Consider the following 8,907-nt stretch of genomic DNA (forward strand, 5'->3'; position numbering starts at 1 on the left):
AAAAAAGTTTGTCAACCAAAGACTTTATATCTGGCAAAAGTGTCCTACAAAATTAAGGGAGAAATTAAAACATTTCCATACAAACCAAAACTGAGTGAGTTGACCACTAGACGTGCCTTGTGAGAAATGTTCAAGAGTCCTGTAAAGTGAAGTGAAAAGTGACTAGATAGTAATTCACAATTGCATTGGAAATAAAGCATTTCCATATAAACCAAAACTGAGTGAGTTGACCACTAGACCTGCCTTATGAGAAATGTTCAAAAGTTCTGCAAAGTGAAATGAAAAGTCACTGATAGTAACTCAAAGTTGCATTGGAAATAAATACCTCAAATAGGCAGATAAATAAGAAATATGATTATAACAATGGTTCTTAACCACACTTTTTGTTGTCTACAGGATTTAAGAGACCAGCATGTTTAAAGCAAAATAATAATAATAATAATGATAAAGTGTATATAACTGAAAACTAGTATTGTAACTTGCCAGGATCCAGCCCTGGTGGATGCAGGGTAATTCGAAGGGGAGACGGAATTGGCTTCCTAGGAAAAAGCTATTTAATTAGAAATATAAAGAGAGATTAGAAAAGAATAATGTAGTAGGAAAATTAGTGGAGAAAGATGTTGAGTAACTTGGTTTACGTGGAATACCAATAAAACTCCAAAACAAGGAGTTTGCACCACCTATGTAGGCCACTGGCGCCCACTTGAATAATGGAGGGTGCCCTGCCTTGGGCTCCCTTTCATGTGGGTCTTAGAAACCAGGGCAAAATTAGCAGTCTTGGTGAGTATCCACGCTCCAGATGAGAATTCAGCCAGAAGGGGGAAAAAAGAACAACATGGGGGAATCAGTCTTTCCAGAAACTGATCTGTCTTCTTTATTTTCAGGTTTGCTTATATACTTTTTGTTATACATAGGAATGAATACAGAGTCACGTGGGGTAAGCAGACCTGACCCTTGTCAAAATCAGGTGCTTCATATAAAAGTATACAAAGGTCTTAGGGGTTTTACATCATCTTCTGGCCATGAGGCCTGCTGACATTTTATGGTCCTTTCTGATAATGGTCAGTCAACCAGAAAACTTATTTATTCCAGGGGTGATTTTTCCTTAAGCTAGGCACCACCCTCTGAAGGTACCAGATAAAGTTGCATTCCTATAGGGTGAGGGTGCAGGGGATTATAGTCAAGAAAGGAATTTACTTAGCCTAAGGTTTAACATGATTAATATCGAAGGTTAATACTTATTTCTCCTATATGCTAATTATATTCATTATAAGGGCAGGGAATATGGAGATTTAGCAGCAAATATTGGCTCAACAAATGAAAAACCCTTCACCAATATAATTTCTAATCAACCCACTATACTATATTAATAATTTCCTAACTTCTCAAAAGAATCTGTATTTAGAAAGCTTAAAGCATCTCGTGCCTCTCATGGTTGGGAGGCTGTAAACAATCACATGTGGCTGGATGAACCTGTTCAGGCAGGCTAGAGAACCTTCAGAGGAGTTTGTAAGTTGAAACACTCTTGTCACACCCAGGAATTTTTATTGACTGGAGCTGCAAGTTGACTCCTTCTCTGAGAGAGGTGGTGGGGGACAGCCCCTCATAAAGTCAGAGGTGTAAGTGAGCATAAAACAGCAAAGTAGGCAGACTCTGGTTTGGGGGGTAGATGCTTGGGAACATGGGGTCTCCTGAGGCTCGATCCCACCTTTGCATAATGCTGAGCCTCTTTCCTCATGACTTTTGCCACGGGTGGAGTTCCTCACACTGGCTCCCGGCAGCAACTTTGGTTTGCAACTTCAAATCTTGTTTTCTATAAGTACAAAATTTAAGAAACTAATGCATTTAAAAGAATTATTAGTTTATGGTTTTGGGCACACTGTGTATGAAGATATATTTTTTTGACATTGATAACTGATAGGGACAGGGATGAGTTGTAAAGAAGAAGAGCTTTTTGTGTTATTGAAGTTAATGTAATACAAATTTAAAGAGTTAGGGATGTGAAATATAATTCCCATGGTAAGCATAAAGAAAATACCTGCATAATATATATATATATAATTGAGAATGATTTTAAACATTTCAATGCAAAGAAATCAACTAAACATAAAATAAGAGAGTGATGTAGGAAATGAGAGACAAAAAAAGAAAAGAAAAAGCTGTAAGGCATATAGAAAGCAAATAGAAAAATGACATATGTCACTTTGTATCCATAATTACTTAATGTAACAATTATACTTCCTAATCAAAAGAAAAAGTTTGGCAGAGTGGATGAAAACACATGGTCTGGTTGTAAGTTGTATACCTAAAACTTACTTTAGATTCAAAGACACAAAAAATTGAAAGTGAAAGAATGGAAAATCAGTAAAGTTAGTAAAATACAAAGTCAATACACAAAACCAGTTGCATTTCTATGTACTAACAATCAACAGTCTGAAAGGATATTACAGTTTCTTTTTTTTTTTTTTTTTGATGGTTTATTTTTTCATTTATTTATTTTTTATTTTACTTTACAATTCTGTATTGGTTTTGCCATACATTGACATGAATCCACCATGGGTGTACATGCATTCCCAAACATGAACCCCCCTCCCACCCCCCTCCCCACAACATCTCTCTGGGTCATCCCGTGTACCAGCCCCAAGCGTGCCATATCCTGCATTGGACATAGACTGGCAATTCGATTCTTACATGATATTATACATGTTTCAGTGCCATTCTCCCAAATCATCTCACTACAAAACAATTTCATTTACAATAGTATCAAAAGTAATAAAATACTTAGGAATTAGCCAAGAGGTGAAAAACTTTTACAATGAATACTATGAAACATTTCTGAAATTATTTAAAAAAGGAAACATATTCCTTGTTCATGGATTCAAAGACTTAATATTGTAAATATGTCAATACTACCAATGTGACCTATGTGTTAAATGCTGCTACTGCTAAGTCACTTCAGTCGTGTCCGACTCTGTGTGACCCCATAGACAGTGGCCCACCAGGCTCCCCCATCCCTGGAATTCTCCAGGCAAGAACACTGGAGTGGTTTGCCATTTCCTTCTCCAGTGCATGAAAGTGAAAATTGAAAGTGAAATCGCTCAGTCGTGTCTGACTCTTCGGGATCCCATGGATTGCAGCCTACCAGGCTCCTCTTCCATGGGATTTTCCAGGCAAGAACACTGGAGTGGGGTCAAGGGGCTGCTAGGGAGGTTAAAAAAGTCAAAGTCTGTGGTCAGAACTCAGCGACTTAAGCTCCTCCCCAGACACCTCCAGAGAGGTCTCCATTACTTAGTTATCTCCTTGTCTTGCCACTGATTTGGTTGTTGAGCACACACTGTCTCCCTGCATCTGAAATTATAAATGGTTCAGGGCCAGAGAGATCTCTGCTATCTAGACTTTGACATCTGGATCCCTAGTGCTGGCAGTGAGGGTCTAAGCAGGTTTCAGCAGATGGTCTGAGAGGGCTTCAGTTACAGAGATTGGGAACAGGCCAGTCTTAGGGCAAGCAGAAAGGGGTCTGGGGCAAAAATCCCAGAGCAGATCTAAAGATCCTCCACCACAAGTATAAAATCAATACTTTTTCTCTCTCAACACATGCTCAGGCCCCAATTAGGACACATGTACTACCAAATGTTCAGCAAACCTGAACAAGGACTCAGAGAGCTTCAGAGCTTGCCTGAGATCTCCAAACTGCTGATTTTGAAGCCTGAGCATTCTCTACCACCCAAGCCAGAGATGGATTGAGGTAGGAGCCCTGGAGCAGGCTTCAGAATAGGCAGCCACAGGGTCAAGTCATCAGCATGAGGAGATGTGTAGGGCACAGGATGCTGGGGCCTGTCAAGCTTCCTAAGAGGGATTAACTGAGAAATCCCTAAGGATGTAAAAGAGAAGCATCAGGAAGCAGTTGCCTGAGCCTCTGGAGGATCAGAGGGATACTGGAAAGGGGATATTAGAAGTCTGGGATGGGGGGTGAGGGTGGGGTGGGGGTGGTGGACAGCCAGGGTGTGACTGGGCAAGGTTGTTAAGACTCAAATCCGGGTCTTTGGAAAAGGAGCTTTCAGGAAAGGGTGGGGAAATTGCACTGGAGGCCCCAGTGGCTACACAGGGAATGGGTGGGGGATCCTGGGGCCCAAGGAGGTTTCAGGAAGACAATGGGGTCTGGGGACAGGGGTGTTCTCCATGAGGGGGATGCTGGGGCCCTGGGGGTCTACACTGGTGGCAGAGGGAAATCTTTGACCAAAATTAACAGAGACTTGCAGGGGAAAAGGTGTCCCTGACCTTGATGTCAGAGATCCAGGAGGCTACAAGTGTGGATGCTGAGGCCCAGGGTGGGGTTGTGGAGGGATTTCTAATAGAGCACAAAGGCCTCGTGTTGATCTCTGATTGGTACATGCTAGGTACTACAACTGCTCCAAGGAGTGGAAAGGAGAGGTTGAGCCCAGACAGTTCTGGCCCTTAAGATTTCAGTAAGTAGGGTTTCTCTGACCAATTACGTGGAAGCCCATGGAGGCTCTGAGAGTCGGTGCTGAGCAGGGGTTTTCTATTCTGTGGCGAACTAGACCTGTTGTGGGAAGGGACAACTGACGATGATGTTGGGGTTCTATGAAGCTGAAACTGAATGAAGATGCTGGGATCCTGGAAGGCTCTGAGGGCAGATTCTGAGGCCTGATGCAACCTTAAGCAATCTGAGAAAAGCTAGAACCCTGGCTGGCTTTTGAAGGCAGAGGTTGAGTGATGGGTGGGATTTAAGAGGCAAGTCTCTGATGCAAGGCACTAGCCAATAGGGTCTGCAAGGGCAGAGACTGGCAGAGAGATCTCTGATGGAGGATTATGTGTCCAAGCAATTCCTCCTTGGTGTCTGGTCCCCTGGGAAGCTCTGAGGGAAGATACTGGGGGTTAAGAGTGTCTGATGGGAGAGAGGTTGAGGCTCGCAAAGGATAGTCTCTAAAGAGAATACTGGGACCACAAGAAAAGAAGGAGGCATTCTCTTAAAATAAAGGAAGACTTTAAGGACAGATTCTAGGAATGAAAGCAGTCTCTAAAGGTGAATGCTGAAGTGGACCTCTGAATAGATATGCTGGCCCAGAAGGGTTTCAGAGGGAAGTTGCTAGAGCCAAGGTGGGTTGGGAGACCTGTGGGATGTGGAGGAGTGGTCTCTGACATGGAGGCCAAGCACAAATAGCCTTTTATAGTGTCTAGACTCCTTGAAAGCTCTAAGGTCAGTCTGTGTGTGTGTGTGTGTCTGTGCGTGTGCCTGTGGAGGGTGATTCTGAAGGAAGATGCTAGAGAAGTTTAAATGAAATCAAATGGACTCTCCCTGAAGTTTGGCCCCTCTTGGAAGCTGAGAGGACAAATTCTGAGGAACGAAGGGTGAATGAAGAAAGATTCTGGGGGTAGGTCTTTAATGACATACCCTGGTAGGAGGCGTTGACCAGGAATGTCGATCCCGTTTAAGTCTCCATTGCTGGGGGAAGTTCCGATCTGCTATGCAAGACGCAGGACAGGGCCAAGTCCCTGATTAGGAATGCTGGCTGAGTCTCTAATAGCAGATTCTGGAGGCCTGAGCCTAAGGTCAGATTTTGGAGCCCGAGGGACTGGGCTGGTCCCAGATGGGGAATATCGGCCCCGCCCAAAATGTACCCCCCACTTCTCTTCAACGATCCCTCCGAGTCATCACCACCCGCCCCAACATTAGCTTGGTCCAGCACCGGCCCAACACCATTCAACCCCGAAACCCCTGTCCCGGCCAAGGCGCTGAGAAAGGCCATTTGTTACCAATGCCGGTTCCCCGGGTCGCGCCGCCGCCAACTCCTCTAGGAGCGGAAGCCAACCCCGGCCACCACCCTCCTCCTCCTTCTCCTCCCCGCCTCCTGGGTCACCTAGAATCGCCGCCGCCGACTTCTCGTCCCCGGGTCGTAGTGGTTCTGCTCGTTCCTGCCACCTACTTCACCTCCGCAGCCGCTGACACAAGACGGCAGCCGCCGCTCCCCAGGCCCGAACAAAACCTTGGGCCCCACCCCACAGAAACCCGTATATAGGCAAGCCGCGCCCATTAATGAATCATGTATAATGGGCTGTTTGTAACTCATTCAAAGGGGAATAGCACCATCTGGTGGCTACTCTGGCAGTAACTAGGCAAACAGGTAAAACGACAGAGAGGGCACGCCTGGGAAACGTAAATAATGAATACATTGTTACAGCCAGGCTACCATGGAAACCCAGAAAGGCCACCAACGACACATTTGCCAAAGTCCAACTCCAGCAGCCAGGGATTCAACCGGAAGAGGTGGACGGTGTCGGTGAATGAGGCAGCCTCTCCCAATTTTCTTTTGGACTGCCTGTTTATTTCAAGTTTAAGATTCTCTTTTATACTTTTACAAAAGCATTAGGCCAGAGGTTCGCCGTTCCCTCTCTCCCAGATTTATTATCTCCATAAATCATTGTTGCTCTTGAAACAGAGTTCCTGCTTCAGTGATTCTCTCAGAACCGGCCTTATCATCTATTATCTACCTCTTCTAACGTGTCCTATAGTTAACTTGTGATTACATTGTAACTCATGCTACATTCCTTAGTTTACTACCTCTCTTCCTAAATCCTGTTTGCCCCTAACATCCTGAGCTCACTATCTCTTAAAAAGGCTTCTAGCTATAGTGTCTCTGAAAATTCCTAACTTCTATTAGCTATAGTAAAATATGCTAACTTTACAACACTTCTTAAATCTTTAACTTGTAACTTTTTAAATTATTTCTAAGCCCTAAATTCAGTAAACTCCTTTGCCATAAATATTCTCCTTGCAAATAGGCTTCCGATATCAATCTCTCCCATGACCTCAAGCTGCGGCCTATGTGCTCATCCTGGAACACGTTTTTGTAAAAGTCCTTGAACAAATGTCAATGATTATGAATTATTTTCTAAGCAATGCTGCAGAAGGCTTTGTGCCTTCTCATGCTCCTCTCAAGAGCAATAAGCACCTTAATATTCCTTTTCAGTCAATTCAGCTGAGGAGAGGAAAAGACAAGTCAGAATTACAAGGCCTAACTCCTTCATCCCGGGATCTGTGCCTGTGGAATGAGGAGAGGGGGCTGGGGACTGTGCCTCCATTTTGTCAGTAATACCTAACGTGGCTCCCAACAACACTTCCTGATTGTGAATTATGCATGAGGCCAGGTGGCTGGTTGACTAACGCCCCGCAACCAGAAAGCCAATGTTGAAACATGGAAGCCACACCCCAATGCTTATGAATAATGAATAATCTTGGAAACCAAGGAGACTGAGGCCACATCTCATGAATAATGCATAAGGTGGGCAAGGACAAAAGAGACAGGTCCACTCACTGCTGCATCTAATATCCTGTAAACAGGGAAATAGGGCTAACACAAGAAAACAATTTCACCTGGCTCATGAATAATGAATAGTGATACTGCAGCAGCCCAACCTGGAAACTCAGAGAGGTCAAGAAAGGCCCCACCCAGTTACTCATAAATTATGCATGAGGCTGGATGGACAGAAATACTCCAGACAGCCCTTGCCCAGCAAGTAAGGATTATGGTATTCCAGCCAAGGCAACATGGTCACCATTTCCTGTTCATGAATAATGAAAGGTGCTGCAGAGCCGGAGGGGAAACCCAGGGGAAAGTGGAGGTGCCTCCTCCCCACCATTAACTAACTGCACGTGAACCAGAGCTGCTTTGGTTCACCCAAATCCAGGTTTACTACCTGTGTTTGGCAGTTGCCTCAGCTTCTGCAACCGTAAAATGGAGGTCGTAGTAGAACCCACCTACATCATAAAGGCAAAATGTGTCACTATGAAAACCAGAGAGTATAAACTATGAAATAAACTCAGAGCAGTGCTGGCACAGAGCACTGTTACATTTTTTAAGTATTAATGTAAAGGTAACATGTAAATATAATATTTTGTATTGATGTAAAATTAGTTATGGGTGAGGGTATACCCAGACACCAGAGAAACCCCCAACTTGGGGCATTATCTAAAAGATAATGCCTTGAAATACCCTTCCAGATTTACACTGTAAAACAGCACTAAGCCACCAATGTTCATTAAATAGGTAGCACAGACTGCCAGGTCACCAGAGGTACAACTGTATACCAAAGCCCCAGGCACACGATAAACACCCACTACATTTCTATTTAATAATAATAGATCATGTTAACCGATTGCCTGCTATGTGGTGGTTCCTTTGGGGAGTCCTTTCCAAGCATTTTGCCATTTGTCTCAGGAATGCAGAGCAGGGAATCAGTTCCTTCAGGTCTCAGGTCAAAGGAGACCCCCTGAGTTCTCAAATCATCACAAAAATCAGTTCCACCCACTGATGACTAGCTTTCTGACCTGGGACCAGACATGTCTCTGGGCCACTGTTTCCCCACCCATAAAATGAGAGCAATAGTCACCTACCTTGTGATGAAGTTTAAATAGGCTCAGAACAGTGCCTGGCCACCTGGTGCTATACGACTAAAAGTAGTAGAAGTACCAGTGAATTGGGTGGGTGGGAGAGAGACATTATGGTATTGAAAACTACAGACTCTTGAACTAGACTACCTGGATTTCAATCCTGGCTCAGCCACTCACTAACTGTGAGTAACCTTAAGTAAATTACTTAGCCTCCTGGTGTCCCAGTTTCCTTATCTACAAAGTGGAACGATAATAACCTACCCTCCAGGGTTGTTGTGGGGATTAAATGGTCTAATAAAGCTGCTAAATGAGTGCAAACTAACCTGATCACCATTATGCTCAGACTCATTTTTTTCAAGTTCACAGATCTGCCAAAGATCACACAGCTGGCAAGGATCGATGTGACTTGAATCTAGAGTCTTTGTTGATAATCTGGGATTATCGGGCAGCAACGAATGAACAATGTGCCAGGCCTCATCCCTTCATGATACACAAAA

At 44.0% G+C, this 8,907-nt stretch overlaps 1 long non-coding RNA gene across 1 annotated transcript; it reads right to left on the bottom strand.

Moving 5' to 3' along the window:
- Positions 1-1,714: 1,714 nt before the first annotated feature.
- Positions 1,715-5,972, bottom strand: LOC120877814. The gene is made up of 3 exons (XR_005724402.1): positions 5,880-5,972; positions 5,414-5,514; positions 1,715-1,813 (listed from the first exon to the last, which is right to left on the bottom strand). It is a non-coding gene; the product is annotated as an uncharacterized LOC120877814 (long non-coding RNA).
- Between the last annotated feature and the right edge of the window lie 2,935 nt (positions 5,973-8,907).

Source organism: Oryx dammah, unplaced genomic scaffold (genome assembly GCF_014754425.2).
Source record: "Oryx dammah isolate SB20612 unplaced genomic scaffold, SCBI_Odam_1.1 HiC_scaffold_18, whole genome shotgun sequence".
In the NCBI taxonomy this organism is placed as follows: Eukaryota; Metazoa; Chordata; class Mammalia; order Artiodactyla; family Bovidae; genus Oryx; species Oryx dammah.